The sequence below is a fragment of the Pristis pectinata genome, chromosome 30 (assembly GCF_009764475.1).
Source record: "Pristis pectinata isolate sPriPec2 chromosome 30, sPriPec2.1.pri, whole genome shotgun sequence".
Lineage (NCBI taxonomy): Eukaryota > Metazoa > Chordata > Chondrichthyes > Rhinopristiformes > Pristidae > Pristis > Pristis pectinata.
Genome location: NC_067434.1, coordinates 22,350,025 through 22,373,928, shown reverse-complemented (window position 1 = coordinate 22,373,928; position 23,904 = coordinate 22,350,025). Strand labels below are relative to the sequence as shown.

Sequence of the window (23,904 nt, the reverse complement as noted above, 5' to 3'; positions counted from 1 at the left end):
ACACTCTTCAATAAGCTTCGCGAGGCCTTTCTACCTGAGAGAGTGCAGAAACATTGCCTTAACATCTCATCAGATGGACAGTGAATTTGACAGTGTGGTGCTGTCTCAGTGCTATACTGGAGCGCAAGAACCTCGGCTGACCCCTCCAAGCCCTAGGAAAGAACCTGAAGCTCAGAACCTTTGACTCAGAGATGAGAGCACTACTAACTGGGAAGCGATGACTCCTTGTAGAAGAGCTCAACTCATGGAGGAACCTGCCAGGGATAATGGATTCCAAGCAGTCACTTGGCTGAGGAACAGGGCACATTCTTCCTGTCATGCAATGTAGGTAATTGCCAGTGAGGGTAGCATTTGTTACCCTTAAGAAAATGGTGGTAACCCCCCATCTTAAATTGTTGCATTCCTTTTGCAGAAGGCCCTTGCATTAAGGAAGAAGTTCCAGGATTTAGACCCAATAACAATGAAGGACCAGCAGTATAACTCCAAGTCAGGATGCTCAGAGAAATATAGGGGAACCAGCGTGGCCAAATCCCTCCTGCCCACCTCCTCAATGGTAGAGATTGCAGTTTTGGGAGACATAGGCAGAGTAGCCTGGGTAAGTAACTGCGTTGCATTTTGAAGATGGCACACACTGCAGGCATGGTGCAAAATGGTGGAGGGAATGAACATTTAGATGGTGGAAGAGAAGCCAAGTAGGCTGCTTTGTCCTGGATGGCACTGAGCTCTGAGTGTTGTGGGAGCTGGACTCATGCAGGCAAGCTCCGTCACACTCCTGCCTTGTGGATGGTAGTCACAAAGTGAGTTGGTCACCACAGGATACCCAGCCCCTGACCTGCTCTTCCCACCACAATGTGTGTGTGCGGCTGATCCACTTTTAGTCAAATGAAGAGAGGAAAAACATACCAGCCAGTAGCCCGATCCAGTTAGTTACCAAAGCGTCGGAAAGGGGCAGGTGGACTCAGAGGGGGATTTTTCATACTAAAACAGAACTGATGAGAGGCAACCAGTGGCGCCTATGAAAGAGAGCCCAGTGTCAGAAACCTTTCCCATATTAATGCACATTTGTGAAGCGACAATGGACAGTGGTACATGCACAATGGGGGCCCTCAGCACACACAGGTCAGCACTGCCGACCCATATCAGCTGCCTTTGCGAATGGGCAGGGATGCTAGTTAAAATAATAAACCCTATTCAGCTGATCCCAGCTCACTGTGGATCCTGCAGCGCTTACGAGGAGAATGTCTCCAAGGACATAATACCATATCTCATTTGTCAGCAGCAGCCACCCAAGAGCACTGTACAGTATTGATAATCTAATATCCATTCAAAAATAGCACTGAACATCAATGTCTTCACAACAGCTGAGTTTAAACACCCAGAACCTGTCATGGCGTTACTGCAATCCTCGGGCGTACTTACCTCAGGCCACAGAGAGGGGTGGAGGGGGTGTTGGGAGAAGGAGGGCGGGGGCAAGAAGAGGGGTCGGCTTCTGCACTGCTATTGTGTCCCCTGACTGTTACCTGCCGATAGCTGTTTGCAGTTGTGATTTACACACAGGAAATTTCAGCTGCTCGATTTACAACACTCCACTCAACACACAGCCTGCTATTGCCGCCTTCATTTTACTGCCCACAGCTGTCAGCTTTGAGCCATTTTTATCATCTCTCTCTTGAACACAGAACACCCCAGCAGACGGCTAAAGAGCCACAATTTCCAAAACAAAGCAAATACAATTCTTAATTAAGCACACAGAGTGTTAATGTCCAACAAAAATTTAACTACAAAAAGCTTGAATACCACTTCATTTTTCAAAATTCCCCTATGCTTAGACATGTTACACATTTCTGCTGCTTTCTAACCAGAAAACTTATGTAGATTTTGCCATCTTCCAAATCTAAAACACCGACTGATTTAACGACAAGATTATCTCAATAATCGACACATCTTCACTCACTCATACACAGGTTCTTGAGAAAGAACAGATGAAGCAGGGAGTGAAAAGAGGAATTATTGGAAATGAAGACAGAGTTCACGTAAAGAATCGACCATGCCTCCAGTAGAATTATCCTCTGCCTCAACCTCTAATCAGTCCACAGTAAACTCCTATGTAAACGTGTCACGATGTAATTACAGTGTTCAGACAGAGGTGGCTCTATAGCTCCTCTGCTGGAAATTTCCATTAGCATGGTGGGCAAAGAACCTCAAGGGGAAAGTTGAATAAATGTACACTGGGACAGGAATCGTCATCAATGTGTTGACCTTGCAAAGAGGAAATCTCAAATGAGAGGGGGAGAGGGGGAGAGGGGGAGAGGGGGAGAGGGGGGAGAGGGGGAGAGGGGGAGAGGGGGAGAGGGGGAGAGGGGGAGAGGGGGAGAGGGGGAGAGGGGGAGAGGGGGAGAGGGGGAGAGGGGGGAGAGGGGGAGAGGGGGAGAGGGGGAGAGAAAGGCCAGGATTATGCTGGTAACTGCCAGCATCTCTGAGACAAGTTCCAATCAATTTCTGGACTCGTGCACAAAGCCAGACCCAATGGCCGAGCTCCTCCAGCATTCCCTTGACTGTTGTCTGTGCAGAGTCCGGCTACGGAGCAGGGTCTTGCTGAGATTCCCCACTATTTCCCCGGGGAAGCTGCTGTGGGAGCCACAAGCCCACTGACTTCAATGGAAACTTAGATTCTGGATAAGCTGGGGACAAAATACAGCAAGTCCTTATTTTAAATTATTTGTAGTTTAAAAACAATTAACACTTAAAATATTATTTTCTTTTATTTCAAGATGTAATAATTAAAATGTTGATTAATTTTTAAACTCTGGCAGCTAGCCAGGTTGGAGGCGTTCCTTTGTCGGCTGTCAAAGGCTTCCAAGGGAGCTTTGTGGGCAAGGCCTGTTCCAGCCCACACACATCACTCCATTTGAGGTTCATTAAAATCTAGGCCATTAATGAAATGATTGCCTCTCAGTTATCTTAATACTTCTGATGCTTTGAAGTGTAGCTGAAAGATAATGAACCACCGTAGCACAGTTATTTTGGAAATTGTCTGTGTGCAGTTCAGTAGTTCATACTGCTCCCTCACAGCTTGTGATCCAAGTTCTATCATGACCTTGGGTGCTGTCTGTGTGGAGTTTGCACGTTCTCCTTATGACTGCATGCTTTACCCCTGGGTTCTTTGGTTTCTTTGTACATCCCAAAGGTGCACTGGTTTTGACTACTGCAAAAATTACCCCAAATACAGGGAGGGGAGTTAAGGGATATGTAAGAGAGAACAGGTTAGAGGAACTAAGTAGGAGAATGGGAGTGCTCTGAGAGCCAGCAGAGACTCAGTGGCCCAAATAGCCTTCCACGTAGTAAGAAACTGTGAGAGTTATCTGAGAAATACACAAGAGACTCGAGAGCAATATGTGAAGCGAGTCAAAGGGTGCAGGGAAATATCCAGCATACACATTGATTGAAGGAGCACTGTGGCAAAGCAGGGGTCATAGGAACCTTGTGATGTGACCAATTTTGAGGAAAGGGGACAGGTTCAATCTGCTCCAAACTTGTACTTCAACTGATGCCAAGATGCAGTGTTAAAATGTACAATCAAAATTATAAATAGCCAAGATCGACATCAGAAAGGAACAAATCAGAAGGAGCCACAACAAATAATTTTTTATATACAAGGGGAACAAATAAAATGATTTGGATTCAAGCTTTTATTTTCACTTACCCAGTGGTTGAAGACTCTAAACAATAATCATCCAAAGAGCGCACTCACCGAGAACAAACTACCACCCATTCAGTGCCTTGCTCTAACTCTGTATAATAGCAGTGGAAGTGCATTGAAGTGGTTTTGAGCAGAGGCAGGTGTGATTATAGCAGTTCCAATAACAATTGTGCTCTCCCATTAAAAGAATCTAACGTACAGTATGTAAAAGGTGGCAGATTCTCTCATGCTAACCAGCTATTCCTTGACTGTTTAAACAGCGAGCCACCAGCACAAAGTAGATTCTGGTCACCCGTCACCCAATTGACACACTCCTGAGAAACTTGGCTACATTTTGAATGTGGACCTGCAACTGGAGGGAGTTGGGGGAGGGGAGGGCTGCTGATGCAAACCTCATTCTGATGCCACCTTCTTGAATGCACAGTGGCTAAGTGGACAACAGCGATCGGCTGTGCACCTGTTGTAAACAATGAGCCCGTGCTGGCCCCATTGTCGGGCTGGGACTGTGGCTGTATTGAAACCAACATGCAACCTGCACACAGAGCAAACTTCCACAACATTGCACAGCAAGGTGACTTTCCTGCTCTTGAGTGACTCGATCAAGCAGTGAATGAGCTTTTGGTGACATTTTAAAATTATATCATTACCGCTGTTGGAGCCTGGCTAAAACAATTGGTTATTTTAGTGCAATAAACAAACAGGCAGCATCTCTGGAGGGATATGGATATTGCCATTTCCAGTCGGGGGCCCTTTATCTGTCTATTTCCCTCCACCGATGCTGCTTGACCCACTGAGTTCCTCCAGCAGTTTGTTTTTTGCTCCAGATTCCAGCATCTGCAGTCTCTTGCATCTCCTGGTTATTTTCGTGCATTATTTCGCTTTTACTATTTCCATCCATGAGTTTCTTCCATTCTCTGTACATCCATCTCTCTCTGACATCGACATCATGTCTGCTCCCACTATCCCGACCTCCAACTGCTTCCTCTGGTATTTCACTTACCACTTCATCTTCAAGAATAGATAACTAACTGGTTGGTGCTCGGTGGGAACAGTCTAACTAGTTTCCAAATCAAGAAAAAGGTACTTCACCAGCCAGTCCAACCACCCCAAACCCTACAATTGGAGAAGTTTGTGTTTGGCCGTGTGACATTCCCACACTAGGGTAACTACTTCCTCTCGGGAAGTTTGCTTCTAGTCCAATCCTGTGGTAGGAATCCACATTAGGTACAAAAATCAAAACCTGGTGACTCAGTTAGTTTGGTATCAAATCTGAAACAAATGGGTGTGTCAGGCAGCGTCTACGGAGGAAAACGGACAGTCGACATTTCGGGTCAAGACCCTTCATCTGGGCTGGAAAGAAAGGAGGAGATAGCCAGTGTAACAGGGTGGAGGGAAGGGATAGAACCCAAAATGTCAACTGTCCATTTCCCTCCACAGATGCTGCCTGACCTGCTGAGTTCCTCCCGCATTTTGTGTTGCTCCAGATTCCAGCATCTGCAGTCTCTTGTGCCTACAAATAGGTGTATCCCATCTGACTCACGTCAGGCACCACCGTGGATTCCAAGATGGGAGGGTTGTTCTTCTGATATGTGCTCCTAATGGTGCAGGTTGTCCAGTTTCCATCCTTTGCAGATTCACCTTCTCCACTGAGCAGCCATGGGACAGTGATTCCTATGAGTAAGGGCATATGTTGTACTTCTGCTTAAATATTTTCTGTCTTCCTGCAAAACCTGTCTTGGGATGGTTGTTGACATGTCCAACACATGTCCACCCACCAGAACCAGCCAAGCATAATCAGCTACTTGATCCTGGGGCTGTTGACCTTTGAGAAGACACGGATGTTGGTCTATCTATCCTGCAAAAGGCTTTGGCAGATTTTGCAGAGATTATTGGAGGTACTTCTCCACGGCTTTGATATGCCTGTTGTCCATATCTCTGAAACACACAGGAGCATGGGGATCAATGCTATGTGATAGACCAGGCAACAGTGGCATGGTTGAGGCTAATGGCTGTACTGGTACACTGGAGGCAGTAGTAAATCTGTCTGCATTTCTCGCTGCCTCGGTAAAGCAGCCAACATAATCAAAGACCCCACTCACCCCGGATATTCTCTCTTCTCCCCCCTCCCATCGGGCAGAAGATACAAAAGCCTGAAAGCACGTACCACTGGGCTCAAGGACAGCTTCTATCTCGCTGTTATAAGACTATTGAACGGACCTCTTGTATAATAAGATTGACCTCACAGTCTACCTCGTCATGGCCTTGCACCTAATTGTCTACCTACACTGCACTTTCTCTGTAACTGTAACACTATTCTGCATTCTGCTTTACCTTGTACTACCTCAATGCACTGTTGTAATGAAATGATCTGTATGGATGGCACGCAAAACAATTTTTCCATTGTACCTCAGTACATGTGACAATAATAAACCAACTTTTTCCGCAAGGTCTGCCTTCACTGTAAGGTGACTCCTAAGATATGGAGATCCAAATTTTCCAAGGTCTGTTTGTGGGTCTTATTAAATCAGTGGTGGGGCAAACATCAAGTGATGGATTCAGCAACTTTCAGGCTTATGAGCGAAGGAGATTACACAAGACAACCAGAAGACAGTGAAGGAACCCACAATGACTTTGAGATCCACCTCCAAATGTGTGAATGGGAAGGCATTGTCCGTTTACCACCAGCCAATGATGAAAGTTGGGACAATATTGGTTCTGGAATGGAACTGAAGGTTGAACAATTCCCTTTCATCCTGCACATTCATTCTATGCCAGTGAAAAGCTTGTTGAAAGAGAGATACAGTATTGCAGTGAGGAAGATTGAGAAGTCGGCGAGGTGATATAATTTTTCTTGCCCCAGTCTACAATAGGATTGTCTGTGGTAGACCCATTGGTTTAGTTCATGGCTTGCAACTTGTCATTAGCAGATATAGAATAGTAATGAATTTCTTCACTCCAAGATAGTGTCTGAGCTCAGCTGACACAATTTACCCTTTCCAGATAAGGAAACTGAGGTTTGAGATTTGTGCTAAAGTACTTCTCCACCATGTTACAGGACTTGAGCAGGGCTTTCTCCTAACTCCAGTGGCATTGGTGTTGTCCGCTATCAGGTAGCCTATCCAACTTCTGGCCATACTGGGGTGGTAACAAGATTGTCAAGGATAATGTGCTGTGGGATAGAGTCAATGCCATTCACAATAAGGGCAAAAATCTGGGTTCAGATGTTCTGCGCTCCTCACAGTTAACAGTGACTGGCTTTCTGCCTCAGCAAGAACTTCTGTTCTCAGTGGGCTGGGTCCTTGGAGGCTTGGTGTTTAGATGGTCTTGACAGTGCTGGAGGTCACGGTTATTGGTTAGTGGTAACAGGCTGCTGTTGTCAGGTCAATTATATCGGAGCACTGTTTACATACAAACTCTTAGCAGGACAGTCTCAGATGGCGCTTCGAGCCTGTTTGACCATTCAATAAGATCATTGCTGATCTGATCTTGGGTTTCAATTATCTACGATCATGAAGCAAAAAGGTGTTTGCTATTTCAACGACCAAGGAGAGAAAGACAACTTATCACGAGTCACTGGCTTCTTTCATTTATTTTCAAGCAGATGCAACATACTGCAGGTTCTTAAATAAAAGAAAGTCAGACTTTAACTCTAAGTTTTATTCCTCTTCCTGAAGTTTTCCATGACCTCTCAGAGGTCTGGTTGCAGGACTGGGAGCCACCCTCCGGCAGATCACTATGCCTTCCTTATTCACAAACGCATCTCAAGTGTGACAATCAACCAGCCCGATACAGAGCAAATAACAACTCAGCCCCAGTCTTGCCCTCACAACCTAGTGCACTCTCTCAGACGTAAGAAAATAAAGACTTGCATTGAGAGGGAGAGGGAATTTGATTAAAAAACACAAGATTCTGAGGAGTACTGACAAAGTGGATGAAGAGAGGATGATTCCTCTTGCAGGAGAATCTAGAAGTATGTTTACTATTGTAAAATAAGGCTCATTCAGTTAAGACAAAGAGGAGGCAATTTTTTCCTTGGAGTGTCATGAATCTTTGGAGCTCTCTTTGTTATAGAGCAATACAGCATGCATACATGCCCTTCGGCCCAACCAGTCCATGCTGACCTGTTGTCCACCCAGCTAGTCCCAATGTCCTGCATTTGGCCTATATCCCTCCAAGTCCCATCCCTCCAAGTGTTCCTTAAATAATACCGTTGTACCTGCCTCAACCAGTTCCTCTGGCAGCTCGTTCCATATACTCTCCACACTCTGCGTGAAAAAGTTGCCTCTCAGGTCCTTTTTTTTAGATCTTTCCCCTCTCACCCTAAATCTCTGCCCCCTAGTTTTAGACTCCCCTGCCCTGGGGAAAAGACTGTTACCGTCCACCTTATCTATGCCTCTCCTAATTTTGAACACTTGTATAAGATCGCCCCTCATTCACCTTTGCTCCCAGGAATAAGGACCTAGCCTTTATTCTTGAAAGGATGGCAGATGCAGATTCGTAGAATATTTTAGGAGTTGAGGTGGCTGGATTCTTGATAAACTCAAGTTATTTTGTGCAGAAGGGAATGCAGAGTTGCAATGACAATGACATCAGCAACAACCTTATTAAATGGCAGTACAGGCTTGAGGGGATAAGTGGCCTACTTCTGCTCCTACTTGACATATTCCAATGTATACAGCACCTCTTATGGCCTTTGGGCAAATCCGCAAATACCTTACTGCCAATGAAGTACTGTCATCGTCATAATGTAGAAGACATTGCAGCCAATTTACACATAGCAAGCTCCCGTAAACAATATGATAAATGAGCAGATAATCTCTTTCTGCATTGGCAATTGAGAGTAAATATTGGCCAGATCATTCGAATTCCATACTTTCATTGGAACAAGTGTCACAGAGCCCCTCTCAGCAGGCAGCACCTTGATTTAACATCTCCTCAGCACTATGCTGGAGTATTGTACTAGTCTTCTGTGCTCAAATCAGAGCACACAACCTTTGAGGCTTGTGAAGTGGAAAGACGTACCCACTGAGTCAACAGCTGACACAGGGCAGCAATCCCTGTAGATCACAATCACAAATTCCGTCCAGCTTTCCCTTCCTAATTCCTGTTCAGGCCAGTTTTGGGATTGTGGACACTGTCCAAACCGAGATTCTCCCAAAGAGAAAATTGGTCGATCAAACCCAGAACCTTCTTCATTCAGAGGCTCACGAGTTATTCATGCTTGGACCGGGCTTTTCTGCTCTTGATTTCTTCCTCATTATTATCTCTGTTGCCTTCATCAATTTATTTTCTGTCCAGGCTAAGCTACAATTTAAAAAGTTTTGATGGGTTGGTAATGTAGCCAGCAAACAACTGTGATGCAAACAATTATTCTCCTATCATCATGCTTATGCCCCTTTCTCACCTCATTTCTACAAAATGCCTCCCTAATAATCAGTACTCATAGAGAAACAGAGGACTGCAGGTGCTGAAATCAAGATGAAAGACACAATGATGCCAGAAGAACTCATCAGCAGACCTGGCAGCATCCGTGGAGAATAGCAGGCGGTCAACGTTTCGGTCCTTCAGGTCCTGACCCGAAACGTTGACCGCCTGCTTTTCTCCACAGATGCTGCCTAGTTCATACTCATGCTCCTTATCACCTGATGCGTCTTAACCAACATCCACGTGGTCTTTTATCTTGCACCTTATTCCTCCTCCCAGTTCACCTTTGAAATCTGACTCCCCTCCATTTTGCTCTTCAACCCCTTCATTCTTCCCCTAGTTCTGAGAAAGGGCCAAAACGTTGACTGGTTTCCCTCTCCACAGATGCTGCTCGACTGCCTAAGTTCTTCCAGCACTTCTGTTTTGCTGTGGCTATGATGCATGACCCAGGACTTCTCCCAGGTTCAGTGGAGACAGGACAATCAGCCAACGACAGAAACACAAGACAGCAAACATTTCTGTGCTGCACAGGTTTTTGGTGAGCGACAGACTGATGGTGGACCACCGTGTGACACACTCAAGGCTCAGACATGGTCAGTGAAGCATGGCAGCTGATGGGATCAATGAAAAACGGAGTTTAGGAAGACAATTACACAACAGGAGGTTAACGATTTGGAGGACAAAAGTACTGCAGATGCTGGAATTCTGAAGAATGCAACCACTAGAAATAATCAGCAGGCCTGGTAGCGTCTGTGGTGAAGGAAGGTTAACCCTTTACATCCAGGAAATTGATCTAAGGTCCATTATTAAAAGGGTACACGGACCAAAGGATATGGAGCTCAGTCACACAACTAATCGAGTGATAGAACAGACTCAAGGGGGTCATACGGTTTAGTGTCGATCGACACAAATAAGGAGCTGATAGAATCACACATTGTACAGCACAGAACCAGGCCCCCTTAGTCCACGTAATGACCATGTTTGCTGATCCCATTTACCTGCATTAACCCATTTGCCTCCACACCTTTCCTGTCCAAGCACCTGACCAAATGCCTTTTACCCATTGTAAGAAAGAAAAAAAATAGCAGAGGCAGGACAGGGAAACAACAATCGGGATATAAAATAACTTGATTCTTCCCTTCTATTCCTTATACAGGTGTCTTGCAACCAGCTACACCCATTCACTGCCCAGCCGTTCCTCGCAACAACTGGGGGAAGGTCGACCTCTGGATATGCCCCTCCCTGTGGGAAAACACCCAACAGATGGAAGTCCTCCCTCAGCCAAAACGCCTACAGGGAATGGGATCACAGCACATGGTTGAAGTAACCAAAACCAATCCAGTCAATGGAGCCTCAGGTCACACCAGTTTTACACACTAGTCTCTGCTTTGTGTGCCATAAAACTCGTAGAGAAGATTAGTATTGGTTTATTATTGTCACTTGTGCCGAGGTACAGCGAAAAACTTGTCTTGCAAAATACCTTTGTCAGGATGGTGAGACACGTAAACTTCGTCACACCGTACCTCAGGTTGGAACTTCAGAAATGGAAGCAAGAGGCTATTCGGCACCCCTACTGTGCTGCACCATTCAATGAGATCATGGCTGATCCTGTGCCTCAGGTGCATTTTCGCCACCTGATCCCATTATCCTCAGACTCCCTCAGAATACAGTTGTGTGGAGGATGATAATGACCCTAAAGACTAGGGAATTGCAAAAATCAGACACTCTATCATGGAAACAAACCTAGCCAACATTATTGCAGCAGGCAGCGATACCTTCAAATCAACAATCACTCAATAGCTCAAGCAGCTTCATAACCAGACACACAGTTCCATAAATCAACCTCACTTATTTCTTAAAGATGTTCTGTAACAAAATAAGGATAGCATGCCTTCAAACAAAAAAAAGCTACATTCAAAAATTGTGCTCGTCATCTCTTTTTTTCCAGCAGTCACTAGCTTAAAAAGAAGTCTAAACAGCACACAGATTAGGTAAAAGACACGATGATGCTGGAGGAACTCAGCAGGCCAGGCAGCATCCGTGGAGAAAAGCAGGCGGTCAATTTTTCGGGTCAGGACCCTTCTTCAGGACTGAAGATAGGAAAAGGGGAAGCCCGATATAGAGGAGGGAAAAGCAGAGCAGTGATAGGTGGACAACAGAGAGGAGGCGGGGTGGGCACAGGGTGGTGATAGGTAGATGCAGGTAAGAGATAGTGATAGGCAGGTGTGGGGGAGGAGGGGAGTGCAGATCCACTGGGGGATGGGTCACAGGTAAGAGAGGAAAAAAAAAGGCTAGAAAAGGGAAGAGGAGAAGCATGGTTGGGGGTGGGGGGGGTGGGGGGGGGGGTGGCGGGGGCTTGTTGGGAAAGGGGTGGGGATTACCTAAAGTGGGAGAATTCAATATTCAGGCTTCTTCCCGTTCCCAGCCTCTTTTTCTACCTTTCTTTCCCTCTCTCTCCTTACCTTTGACCCATCCCCTGGTGGATCTGCTCTCCCCTCCTCCCCCGCACCTGCCCATCACCATCTCTTACCTGCATCTACCTATCACCACCCTGTGCCCACCCCACCTCCCTTCTCTTGTCCACCTATCACTGCTCTGTTTTTCCATCCTATATATTGGGCTTCCCCTTTTCCTATCTTCAGTCCTGAAGAAGGGTCCTGACCCGAAACGTTGACCACCTACTTTTCTCCACGGATGCTGCCTGGCCTGCTGAGTTCCTCCAACATCATAGTGTTTTTTATCTAGATTCCAGCATCTGCAGTCCTTTGTTTCTCCACACAGATTAGGTAAATGCACAATGAAAAAATCAAGAAATGAATCTTTAGAAAGCCTTGATACTCTCAAAGGCAAAAGGTCATCGAAGTGAGCAAGCTGGTGCACATTCACTTGACTCAGTTAAAGAGCAGGAGAAAGGTCCCAGATGAGGAAGGTGCTCATCTTACAACAGGGATATAGTTATCAATTAGCATTGCACCACTGAATGATCATTGGCAAACCAGTGCTCGTGAACCCATCTTGCTCACAGTTAAGCAGACCACCTTTTGTTGGTTACAAGTCTGGGCAGGGACGGAGATAAACCACTTATGAGTAACTCTTTGGAAAGGATTATCATCGCCATCACCAAACCTCAAGAACGTGTCAACCATAAAGCCTGGAGACCCAAGAGACTGCAGATACTGGAATATGGAGCACAAAAACTGTTGGAGGAACTCAGCAGGTCAGGCAGCATCTGTAGAGGCAGAGGGATAGTCAATATTTGGGGTTGAAACCCCACATCAACCAAAAAGCTTATAGGATGGGAAGCTCAAGCCTGCCTAACATCTGATGAAAATCATGGATCACAATTACAGGAGGAAATTTAAAGAAAGTGGACTTGACAAATTCTAACATAAGGCACATAATCCACCTCTCGTTGGAGAGTCCAACTGCAATACAACATACAGCTCTTCAGAACAACTTATGAGCTTTTACATTTCTTAGTTAGTTAATAGTATCACTCCAGCCAGAGCCCCTGATATATAAAGACAGTCGATGTGGGCTGGCTGTAGCTCTCTCTCATTTCCAACTATCCTATCAATCCCAAATGTTCTGTTCCTACATTGCCAGCAGTCATGACCTTGACCCTTTGACCATGACACAGACAAACATGCTATACTTGCATTGTAGAGGGACTGTGAAACCATTGTGAATCGAGTAGGTGAGGCATCTCAGGGTGCGCTAAGTGGAACAGCCAGCAAAAAACAGAATTATTCCACAGGTAAAAGCTTGCTTTAATCTCTCAGAACATGTCAAAATTGCATAACAGCTTCCCATGTGCTGCAATTCTAAATGTTGCATGTCACACATATCCTGATGTTGCAAAACCAACCTCCACAAACCTAATCACTACCTTAGTAATAGCAACACTATGACCACTTGGCACTTCAATGGACTTTTTTTTTGTTCTAATTGTGTTCTTTCTTGTATAATTTATGTCCTTCTTGTGAATGTTGTGTCTCTAATGCGATGTACCTGTGATGCTGCTGCAAGTAAGATTTTCATTGCACCTGTGCACACATGTACTTGTGCAGATGACAACCTCGAATTTGACTGTCTTCCCTCAATGGGAAAACTGAGAAATCACTCGAGAAATTCAAAGAGAAGCATGTCATGGGATACTCACGCCCAACTGCTATTTCAGACAGTACCACTGAGCTGGATGTGATGGGTGGATCTGAGGCTGGGGACAGACTAGTCTTTTCAAAGAGGAAGGGTCACATTATTACCATTAATACTTGGAGAAGTGTCAACTGATGTTTTCGTGAAAATGAAAAGATCTCACAGATTAGCAGTGATTTATTTTTGCATATACAGTGACACGTGGAGGGGACACGTTGGGCTTGGCCCAGCTGCCCCAACGGAATGCAGGACAATTGTGAAAGCCCCTACGATTGGCTCAGTGGGTAAGTAGCTGGCAATGAGCATCTAAATGCTGAAAGTGTAAATTACATTTTCACAAGTCAGATGATCATCTTTTGCGTAAAACTTTCACCAGAGCTTTAACTTCAGATCCTCCAGCCACTTCAATGCCCTTCCCAAAGAGCAAATGTGACTTGACCCTTGCACTTCATTTGTCCATCTGCACTGCACACTCTATAACAGTAACGCTATATGAGATATTTATTTATTAGTCACATGTACATCGAAAGACAGTGAAATGCGTCTTTTTACGTTACTGAGAATGTGCTGGGGGCAGCCCGCAAGTGTCGCCATTCTTCCAGCGCCAACAATAACATGCCCACAGCTCCTAACCTCTATGTCTTTGGAATGTGGCAGGAAACCAGAGCACCCAGAGGAAAACCATGCAGACACAGGGAGAACGTACAAACTTCTTACAGGCGGCAGCGGGAATCGAACCCAGGTGACTGGTGCTGTAATAGCATTACGCTAACCGTTATGCTACCGTGCTGCCCCATTCTGCATTCTGATGTACTTATGTATGGAACGATCTGTCTGGATGACTTGCAAACAGAAGCTTTTCACTGCACCTTGGCACCTGTGAAAAGAATACACCAATTGCAAGATGCCAGCCATGGCTTGGTCAGGGTTTCCACCGTCACAGCTAGGCTAAGCTTTAAGGCACCACTTGAGTTTCAGATGGCTACAGCGGCCATGCCAGTACTCATTATTTTCAGGGTTGTCCACAGGCTCCAGGGCAGGTTCCAGCCCAGATGTTGCACTGTCGGATTGGATATAAAGCTGTTTATTTGATTATAAAAGGTATTTTCTGCCCAAGCTTCCTCCACAATTCTTTGGTGTTACGTTGGTTCATGGCCAAGAAACTGTTTCTGGAGATCGGGTTTGGAATGGGTGGCCATGAAGGAATTGATCTCCGAGTATGAACGATTGATCACCAACACTTCTTTGAAATGACCTCCAGTAGTGCCCAAGGCTGGATCTAGAAAGCTGGACTTCCCAGTCAATGTTGAAGGACAACATGGGCTTGATTGTAGGTTGTGCAAACCCAGTCACTACAACACCACAAACACCTAAAGCAGCAGCTACAATTCCATTCCCATTCTGAACAGAGGTCACTAATTTCCAGAGTAAAGGGGATGGTGATGTGGATGGGTTTTCCCCCCACAACAATCCAACAGCTTCATGATCCCCATTACTTTAATTCCAGATTTATCATTTTCTGTTGCCCTGGTGACGCACAATTCCATACCTTTCCCATGTGTTGTCCAGGTTGGCTCAATGTGCAGTCCCCAGGAGCAATCAGCTTGTTGGCAGGTATTCAGGAGATGGAAGACCAGTATAGCAAGAACCAAGACTAGCATCACATCACATTACCCCATCATTGAAAACGCAACAGACTTCTCGTGTGGGAAATCTTAAATGAAAGGCAGAAAATGCTCACCAGCAAATGTGGAGGGAGAGGCAGAGAATGCGGTAGGTTGGGAACCCAACTGGGCATCAGACACCGAAACCCCTTGATGATTTTCCCCTACCTTCCAAAGTTCAGGTAGGCTCTCCTGTCTCCGTATCAGGAAGCTCTGGGTTTAAGTCCAGACTGGGGACGAGATCAAGATATCGGCTAGCACAGCAGTCCTGTATGGAGGAACTGCTGCAGTGATTTGGGTGCCAATAAAACAAAATGTCCTGGGGTTTCACACCCATTTGGAAGGATGTAAAGATTCCATGACATTGTTTTGAAGAACAAGTTTTGCCAGATATTCTGACCAATATATCTCTCTAAAATAACATTTTTAAACCAATTATCAGTTTGACTTTGAAGAGGAAATCTTTAGAAGGCAGGAAGATAGAAATGGGCAGGAAAATGGAATATAATCCAGATATGCGAGACCATGCCCTGTTGCATCTCCCTACATGCAAAGGAACTTGCACAAGAAAATAGTAGGCCACTCTGCCCATCAAGCCTGTCCCACCATTCAATGCAATCATGGCTGATCCTTGCTGGCCTCAACTCTTCTTCTATGCCAGTTCACCATTCCTTGATCTTTCAAATATTTATTTACCTAATGATCTGCCCCAACGGACAGAGAATTTCAGAGATTCACTACCATCCAAGAGAAGAAACTTCTGCACACTTGTTTTAAATGACCAGCTCTTTACTTTGTAGCTATGTCCCCTCGTTTGTGACTCTCCCACGAGTGGAAACATCTCAACACCCACCCTGTCAAGCCCCCTTAGGATCTTACATGTCTGGATCAGGTCACCCCTCATTCTTCTAAACTCCATGGAATACAGACCCAAACTCTTGAAGGGACAACCCTCACATCCAAAGAGTTAACCTGGTGAATCTCTTTTAGACTGCCTCCAATGTTACTGTCCCTTACCTAAAAACAAATAACAATAAATAGGAGGATATTGAGTGATGTGGACTTACAAAGGATCCTTGGAGCACATATGCATGCATCCTTAAGGGCAATAAGGCAACAAAGTAGTTAAGGGCATGCAGATGATATCTTTCATTAGTCAAGGCATAGAAAAGAGCTGTATACAATGTTAGTTAGGCCACTTCTTGTCTAATGCATACAGTTCTGGTCACCAGATTACATGGAAGATATTACTGCAGTGAAAAGGGTACAGAGGAGATTTGAGGATGTTGCCAAGACTGGAAAATTGTTCAAAATGACAAGAAGACTGGATAAACTGGGGTTGTTTTATTTGTGTCAGAGCAGGCTGAGAAGAAACTGAATTTAAAGTACAAAATTTATGAAGAGACTAAATAAAATATGAAGGACCCATTTCCTTTACCAGAGTATCACTAACTATGGAGCAAAGACAATTTAATTGGCAGAGAGATTAGAGGAGACAAGTGGACAAATATCTTCACCAAGAGGGTGGTAAGAGTCTGGAACTGGCTGCCTGAAAGGGAGGTAAGAAACAGGGGTCTTCAACACATTTAAACAGTGTACTGGAAGAGTAGTGTCCTGTAACGTTACAAACCGGGTAAAATATGATTGGGAATGGACAGCTATTTTTGATGATGCAGATATGATGGACAGAATGGCCTCATGCATCATAAATTTTCAATGGTTCTGTCATTATCACCTTGCTGTGCTCATTTTTGCCTACACATTTCCTTCATCAAAAAAGTAATTAATTGGTTTGGACAGCATGTTAGGACCTCCAGAGATCAGGAAGTACACCATGAATGCAAGTCTTTCTGAATATTATAGAGAAATTATTTGCAGAACCTTTGTGGTAGCTTGGATAAGAGAAAAGGCTCCAAATATTCAGTGGGTTGGGTATTATCCCTGAGAGAGAAACAGTCAACATTTTAGGCCAATGACTTTTCATACAAACTGCAAATGGTTGAAGGGAAAACAGGTCTTTAAGTAGTGGAAAAGTGGGCAGAGACATCCAAAGGGAGGGTCTAATGGGGTGGAGACCAGAAGTGATTGAAAGACAGAAGCAGTGGTGGTGCCAGCTGAGAGGGTGGTGATAAATGAAATCTGAAATTACCAGAGGAGGAGAGAGAAGGAATAAAAATGATTCACACAAAAGGCACTGGAGGAACTCAGAAGGGTCAGGCAGCATCTAATGAGGGAAATGGACAGTCGAGATGAAGGGTCTCAACCCGAAATGTCAACTGTCCATTTACCTCCACAGATACTGCCTAACCTGCTGAGTTCCTCCAGCGCTTTGTGTGTTGCTCCAGATTCCAGCATCTGCAGTCTCTTGTGTTTGGAATAGATAATCGTCTGAAATTATTGAATTCAATATTTGAGTCCAGAAGGCTGTAATGTGGAATGGTCCCTTCAGAAAAGGGTAGGGGAGGCAGAGGGGAAGGGGGGGTGGGAGGGGGGCGGTGTATGTGATCTATCAAGTTGAAGGTGTTGCAAATCGTGGAGGATGATCTGTTGAATGTGTAGACTGTAGGCGAGGACAAGGGGAAATCTCTCCCTTGTTCTGGCTGGGAGAAGAGGGGGCAAGAGCAGAAAGCTAGGGGAACGGGATGGATGGGGCCAAGAGTTCTGTCAACTATAGTGATGTGGAGACCATACTTAAGGGGAAAAAAAGGCACCTCATAAGCACCAATCTGGTGAGACTGGGAGAATAAATTGGAGTCACTGTTGGGGAAAGGATGGGAGGTGGTGTAGTTCGAGGCTGGGAGAGCCACGAGCTTGTTTTGCTGACTGGTCACTAACCTATCTTCTGAAATAGAGACTGCTGCCAGTTTCTACCTTGCTGTAAGCAGATGAAACTTTCAAGTGCAATGCAGCAGCAGAAAGTAGTGCTGAAACAGTCATCAATATCCCGGAACAAATGAAGAGGTGGTGGGGGGAGGTGGTACCTGAACAGGACTGAAGCAAGGCAAGTTTCAGATATCCCACAAAAAGATAGGCACTGCTTGGCCCCCTATGGATTTTCGGCATTCAGTTTTTTTTTCTCTCTCAATTCCAGAAATTTCAGACATTTCCTCCATTGTACACCTCCTTCAGATACGTCTTGTGTTATCCACTACCACCAAGGACAGGGGCAGTAGATGTTTGGGAACACCATTACCCTTGTCATCATTGGGTCTATCCTGGAACACCCTGATAACAGCACGATGGGAGTACCCTCACCGGAAGGACCAAATGTTTCAAGGTGGCAACTGAACGTCACTTTCATGTGGACGAGCAATGAGCATTGGCTACAGATGCCCAGATCTGGGAAAATGAACAAAACAAAAACAAGCCTTTGCCTCCTTCACCCAGTCCCACCACTACCACTTGTGTTAACTCAGTCTCACAAGGTTCTCTCTGCACTTGTGCTACTTTCTCTATAACACAGCTTCCCAACTTTGCCTTGTTCTGATGAAAGGTCACTGACCTGAACCGCTAACTCCATTTCTATCTCCACGGTGGCTGCTTGACCTGTTGAGTGTTTTTAATTTCCATTTTCCACCTTCTGTCTTATTTTTGCTTTTGACCAAAATCAACATGCAGCAGGAACAACTCCTTGGGAAGTTAAAACTCCAAGCTACCTGGCTCAGGCCCATCAATCCACTGAGACATGGAATTGTGGGGACCAGAACATAAATAACATGTTTCAGACATTACAGTCAAAAATTACAACATCTTCACTTCTCCAAGGCTGGCTGCTGGAAATTGTAATGTAAACACCAGCTGCCCTGTTCTCAAATTTAGATATTAAAATACATAGATTTGCATCTCAGTCAGGTGGCACAGATCCAACCCATTATCCCACAAGGGCACTGTCCTTTACCCAAGCACACCTCACACTATATCCACTGGTCCTTTTGCCACAAGACCTGGGAGGGGTGGGGTGGGGTGTGTGTGGGAGATGGTACCTCAAGCATATAAACTACATTACACCAGATACCAGATTGGTCAGGGGATACATTATAGGCCTCTACACATCAGACCTTCAGCAGGTTGGCTCTTAAATGCATGTTCACGATTTCACCATTAGTGCACCTCTTGACCCTGAACTAACTTATGGCACAAATACATCTGTACCTGACCCAGGCCATCTGTTATGACCCAGCGGTTCCAGAAACAGATTCTGCACACTTCTGCTGTTTGTATTTACAGATATCCATCACAAATTCACCTTAATATCCACCCATTTATTGATGGGATGCCTTTCCATATTCAATTTTGCCTCAAGATAGACAGACAAACTCACCATTGTCCTTATGGCATGACCATCCAATGAGACAACATGACTAGCCACCCTTCATGAAGTGCACCTCCACTGATTACCATCTCTGCTCTGTGTGCAGCTATGGCATCTACACCTCTCAGAACTCACAACAGATACATTTCCTCAACTGCTGCAGATCACTGTCTGTCTCAGACAAACCTCATTCCACTCAACTTCTCTTAACCCTGTGCTCAACATCTTCCAGCAGCTGGGACACGTGTTCACTTATTGTGTGTTTAATAGACAAAGATACAGAGCAATAATAATTACCATCGGGCTGGGCTTCCCAGGCATAGGAGCAACTCGGGACTTTATCATAACTTCTGCCAAGCATCCAATTATACTTCAGTTACTCGCAATGCAAGAAAAGTCAAGTCCTTTTTAAAAGCTACAAGCCAAATTCAACACACAGAGGGCTACTGGTGATTGTTTGGAACAAATCTCGTTGTGCATTGTGAACAGAATTACTGGATAGGGCCCCTCCCATCCCCATCCTGTCAAAGATCATGTAACCCATGGCACTTATCACCTACAGGACAGCGTGCTTGTTATACCGCGGTCATCACCCTTGTGCTGTGTTGCTGAATTATATTTAAAGACAAGTGCCTCCTCGTGTCGCACAATATTGTCCGAGACACAGGCTTGCACGTGCTCTGGTGCAGATTTCAGTTGCATTGTGCCTTTGTTTATTATGGGGTGTTTCAACATCTTCGACGAGGTCACAGCAGTGCATCCATTGATAGTGTTCATGCAACCATCTCAGGGCAGTTAAGGCAATGCATTCCTTAATCAATGCCCTTCATTACCAGTCTTCTGATCACCTCTGACTGGTGAGTACTTGGCTGAAACAGTCTGATGCACAACGATATCTATTCAGAGTCCTAATGGACAATTCACAAAAACAATCTCCATGGAGGCAGCGCCCAGAAAATACCCCAGGTCATATAACCCTCTCTCTCCAATGCCTCATAGGAAGCCTCTGATGGAACATTTGTTGGACCTGCCAAGTTAAATGCTTCTTTCTCATCTCAATGAATTCAAAAGACAGCCAGTACATCAGATTCACGGGCCACAGTGGAAAATGAAGATCAATTTCCCTGACACTTAATATTCACTGAACTGTTGAAGCATCACAAATTATCTTAACAAGATGCGTGTGTACGTAAACCCCAAAAAGACCAGTGGACAATGAACACAACCCAATGAATTTTACTCTGTGCCATCAAATCTTCATTTGAAATTTAAAAAAGGTAAAACAGAAAATAGTTAACATTTAAACTAAACTGATTTCAAAATCACAAGTGCAGAAAATCAATTGTTTCAGACCTACTCTAAAACATTACCCAGCACTAGTAATTTTTTAAGAATCTTAATATCTTTGAAATATTACGTTCCTTTGGTGTCTCATTATTTTTGCAAACAGCAACAATAACTTGAAGTATCTCTCCCATTTCCATCGTGATAGCGATTAGAAAGCAGAACTGGCCAGTTTTAATTTGCCCCTCTTCTCTCTCCCTGCGTGTGTGTGTTAGCTGTTTCCCTGCTCCTTGCTTCCTTCCTTCTTCCTGCCCTGTTAAGGGGCCCAAGTCTCAACTGCTTTTCATTTACAGAGAGGGAAAAAAAAACACCCTCACTTCTCTCAGCATTTTTCTTAACAAAAACTGCGCTGAACTCGCAACTGACCAGCAGATTGCTCGGCTGTGGAGAAACCCCACTCACAGAGCTCCCATGCACACAAAGTGGCTTAAACCCACGCTAAACACTTTGCTCGCCTTTCAATCCCCAAAGATCTCCAACACAAGGGAGAGACTTGGGCAAGGAAAACCTTATCCCCGATTCCCTGTCTGTGCGTATTCCATGCCAACAGAGAGAGTAAAAAAATAAAGAGTCTGGAATCCAAGCGAGAACTATACAGATCGCCAAACAACCAGCGCCTGCAGAATAAAACGAGGAAAATACAAATAGGGAGAGAACGTCTCCTTAACTGCTTTTTCTATCTGGCGACCCCCATTGTTCCACTAGAGAGAGCCAGTGGCAGACCCATTCACAGGGAGCAACGGCTCCTCCAGCCAGCGAGTAGACAAAAAAGGTGTGAAATGCCAAGAAATTGACATTGAAACTTACTTACAGAATATCACAGCTCCGGAATGAGAAATTCCTTGCGGAGGCGTCGGTGTTTCTCTGCTTCGTGTGTTCCCCCAGTTTTTTTTTAAAAATCGAGAGAGAGAGAGAGAGAGAAGGGGAGAAAACAGCGACTTAATGTTAGTGCGTGAGTAAGTGAATCAACTAACATAGAGCGGAGCAAGTTGAAGTGTCAAATTACATCGGCTATTCTATTTCCAAAGGGCCATTCTTGGTGGCTGTTGGCAAAATCTGTCCCAGATCTCCAACACACCGCCAAGCAGAGGGAAGAGGAGTCAGTGGAGGCGACGCTGGCTCTCTCTGTTTCTCATCATTTCCAAGGTTACACAACCGATTTTACAGAATGCTCCGAAGTCTGCCCTTCCGACCGGGAATTCTGTCGTGATTAGAATGCCGGGTGAGGGGAGGGGAGGGGTGTTGGTGCGGGATTGGAGTAGGAAGAGAAGCTTCCAAAATATATCACTCCCCAAATCGCCCAGGAATTTCGCCTGGGTGCAATTTAGCAATTTAATTTGCATTATAATCTCGCATTCTATTTTGTTAAAAACTTTCAATGCATTTACGCACAGTGGCTTTTCAAAGCGGGTGCATAAATATCTTCCAAAACAACAAGGACTGCGAGCCAGGATAGATAGAACGAATAACGCAGTCAGCGTGCGTTATTATGGTCGCGCCGCGGTGCCTGAGAATTGCCCGTACCTGGAAGACTGTGATCAGCTCCACGGTGAGTCTGATCCGGTTTTTGCAAACTACTCCTGTTCCCTTAGATGGAAAGCCTCTGAAATAACAAAGACATGTTTGAGAGCCGGACTGGCTGCGTGACGTCAAGAGACAATGACGGTGCCAGCATTGGGTTAGTGGTGCCGTTGTTAAGAAGGTTACTCTCATTTCCAGAGCTCTCGGCTCACTTTGCAGCCACGTTCTACACACCAAGGGCGAGCGCGGCCCGGCGCAGCATTGCACAAGAAACGCAGGCCTCCACAGTTGACGAACCGCGAATGACATCCACTGCCATTGATATTCCGCGCAGCTCTTACGCGCCGAAGAGCTATTTATAAGTGTTTTTTTTTGTATTTACAAGTTTCGGCTGCAAAAGCAACTTAGGTGTTGGCTTGCCATCCGCGCCGTGTTTAATGCAGAGTAGTGCATTGACGTGCTCTGATATCTGGGCTGAATTAAGCTCTTAGATGAGACTCGAAACAGGTTAAAGCCCGAGTCCTGCATGGTAGATCTAATTGAATGCCGCTCCGAGAGTACGCGCGGGCAAACTCCGTTCTAAATGCGATAACCCATAGAACTGTCACTTTTCATTTTAAGGCTTCGAAATTATTATGATTGCAAAGAAAGCGGGTTAAAGTCAAGTCCGGGTGCAAGCAATGGTCTTTGGTGGAGAAATAATCGCTCCACAAAAGACATAACGAGGAGCGATTAGTCTCCAGATGACCCCCAAACTGGGCCAATTAAGGCCGTTCCTCTGTACAGAGAACCTCAACAGTGTCTTCAAGCCAGTAAAACACCGCTCCACAGTATTAGCTAAAATGCCAGTGGATAGGAATAATTGTCTGTGCTGTTTTCTGACACTTCATTGGTTTGCATCATGTTGAAAAAAGAATCAGACATGAATTATCCAAGGCAAAATCCCGCAGATCCGAAAAAAATGCTGAAAAGACGCAGCAAGTCGGGCAGCGTCTGTAGCGAGAGAGAGCTAATCTGTCCTCAGAACCTAAAAGAGAGAGAGAACTAATTTGTCATCAGAACCTAAAAGAGAGAGAGCTAATTTGTCTTTAGGGACCTAAAGCTGTGTTTAACATGCAAAGGAAGCAGGAATGTGGCGCTGGGTCCTGTTGGAAGGTTGAGCAGGTTCGAGGGGCCGAGTGGCATCCACCATTAGGGACTCCCAGCACCCGGGATATGCCCTCTCCCCGTTACCACAGGAGCCTGAAGACCCACACTCAACGATTCAGGAACAGCTTCTTCCCCTCCGCCATCGGATGTCTGAACACCACCTCGTTATTCCTCTTTGGCACTATTTATTTTTTAACTTACAGTAATTTTTATGCCTTGCACCGTACTGCTGCCGCAAAACAACAAATCTCACGACATTTGTCAGTGTTACTAAACCTGACTCTATTTCTGGAGCCCGAACTGAGAACCGCTGCCCTCGGAGGGCAGCCAGCGGGTCTCCCTCCGCACTCCCCTCCAGCGTTTGTCTCTGCAGTTCCAGAGACCCAAGACTGCCCGTGGGCACTGAACTAAGCGAGGGGACCAAAATCTGAACCCCCTGCCATCGGCTCTCCGCCTGCACAACTGGCTGCGGCGCACAAAGTTTCCATTTGAATCAAACATTTGGCGGCAACCTCAAATAAAATATGCTCCTAAAGTGTCACATTCCTGTAATTACGCCGGGTTCAGATTGTTTATCAAACGAGTCTCGTTTATTTCGGTCCCGCTGAGATATTTAAAAAACAGCAGCCCTC

At 45.2% G+C, this 23,904-nt stretch overlaps 1 protein-coding gene across 15 annotated transcripts in view; it reads right to left on the bottom strand.

The window, feature by feature from the left end:
• zmiz1a (zinc finger, MIZ-type containing 1a) overlaps nucleotides 1-22,394 on the bottom strand; it is a 402,917-nt gene extending 380,523 nt beyond the window's left edge. For 5 of the 15 annotated variants that reach the window (XM_052041305.1, XM_052041296.1, XM_052041298.1 and 2 more), the window contains exon 1: nucleotides 21,414-21,677. The gene's annotated coding sequence lies outside the window, so the exon portion shown is untranslated. Of the gene's footprint in view, nucleotides 1-5,240; nucleotides 5,636-21,409; nucleotides 21,679-22,126 lie in introns of those variants that run through there. The other 10 variants (XM_052041287.1, XM_052041295.1, XM_052041294.1 and 7 more) reach the window with 8 other exon arrangements.
• Nucleotides 22,395-23,904: the final 1,510 nt, after the last annotated feature.